The sequence below is a fragment of the Ursus arctos genome, unplaced genomic scaffold (assembly GCF_023065955.2).
Source record: "Ursus arctos isolate Adak ecotype North America unplaced genomic scaffold, UrsArc2.0 scaffold_8, whole genome shotgun sequence".
Taxonomy (NCBI): Eukaryota; Metazoa; Chordata; class Mammalia; order Carnivora; family Ursidae; genus Ursus; species Ursus arctos.
In genome coordinates, this window is record NW_026623100.1 from 35,429,758 (window position 1) to 35,431,608 (window position 1,851).

General features: G+C 41.6%; 1 pseudogene; it reads right to left on the reverse strand.

Moving 5' to 3' along the window:
• Nucleotides 1-389: 389 nt before the first annotated feature.
• LOC113268819 (U1 small nuclear ribonucleoprotein C-like) lies at nt 390-943 on the reverse strand (annotated as a pseudogene).
• Nucleotides 944-1,851: the final 908 nt, after the last annotated feature.

Consider the following 1,851-nt stretch of genomic DNA (forward strand, 5'->3'; position numbering starts at 1 on the left):
ATTCTTTCATTTCTTTCAAGACCATTTTGTAGTTTTTAGAATCGAGTATAAATTTTGCTCTTCTTTTATTAAGTTTATTCCTAAATATTTTATTCTTTTTGATATTATTGTGAATGGATTTTTCATTTCTTTTTTTCCTTTCTTCTTTTTGTTAACTAAAACAGTTGACAATTTTATTTTCACATTTCACAATACAAATGAAAATTGCTTTTTTTTTTTTTTTTTTTGGTCCCACTACTCCCCTGCAAAAACTATTCTCTCTTTGATAGGAAGGGGGGACAAGTCTTCCTGGTTATCCTGTTAGAAAACACCCAGAGTCACAGCACCTTGATCTCCTGGTGAAGTACAAGAAGTAATATAAAATGGATATAAAGAGGTTCTCCCTCTCCTTATCTGTCTGATCGAGTCATTCCTGGCTGAATGGGTACCATCATGGGACAGGTGGGAGGTCTCATCGCTGCGGGTGCAGGCATCATTGGCATGTGGCCTTCCATAGGTGGCCTCTTTCCAGGAGCGGGTCCCACTGGCATCATCCCAGGGGAGGAGGACCCATCACTGGCATCATGGGAGGGCCCCTCCATATGGGATGCTGGCATCATACCAGGGCAATGAGGACCTGGGAGACTGGGGGGGGGGGGGGGAGGTGGGATCATTGCCCCTACAGGAGGAGGAGTAAAGAATGGAGTAGGAGGTATCTTTTCTTATTGAAATGCAGTGGTTGTATTGTGGATCAGGCTCTGAGCCTGCTCTTCCATCCACTTCTGATAGTAGCCTTTCACATTCTCTGGGTTTCCTACCACTGACTACAGTGTATCTTTCTCACAGATGGAGAATCATGGGTGAAGTATGTGTTGCAATAGTGACAATAAACCTTAGGTATGTTGCTTTGCAGGCCGTTGGCCACTCTGTCCCTGATTTGTTTTCTTAATTTCGGATTATTCATTTCAAGTGCATAGAAATACAATTGATGTATTTTGATCTTGTATCCTGCAATCTTGCTGACTTGGTTATTAGTTCTAATAATATTTTTTAGTGGATTTCTTAGGATTTTTTTTTAAAGATTTTATATTTTATTTGACAGAGAGACAGCCAGCGAGAGAGGGAACACAAGCAGGGGGAGTGGGAGAGGAAGAAGCAGGCTCCCAGTGGGGGAGCCTGATGTGGGGCTCGATCCCAGAACTCCGGGATCACGCCCTGTGCCGAAGGCAGACGCTTAACGACTGAGCCACCCAGGTGCTCCTCTTAGGATTTTTTATATACAAGATCATAGTATCAATGAATAGAGATAGTGTTACTTCTTCCTTTCAGTCTGGATACTTTTTATTTCTTTTGCTTAACTTTTGTCCTAAGGAATGGTCTTAAGAGCTCAGAAAGACTAAAATGTACCGGACCAATCTCTGGAGAGAAACTTAAAGTATACCCACTGTATGCTCAGCATGCTACGTGGTGATCATGTTTGTATCCATTTATGGAAAACAAAATAAAACATGTGGAACATTCATGGTGCCCTAAAAGTCTAACGGGAGTGTTCTTTTCATTCTTCTCCTCTCAGGCTAACATGTTTCCTTTTCAGTGGACACTTACTGAGAACTTCTTTTTGACATATTTTCTAGGTATCTAGGATATGGTGCTGAACAGGAGTGGCCAACACTGAGCTCAAAGTCTAATCAGGGAGATAGACAAGCCAAACTGATGATTATATACTCATGAGAACAACACATTTTATGGGAGGAATGTACAGAGTGATAAGGGAGCATAGAAAAGGGGAAAGGGAAAAAGATTCTCGATGGAAGCAGATTGGATTGGGACATCTTGAAAAGTAGGCAAGGGACCCAAGTGTGTTTCAGATAC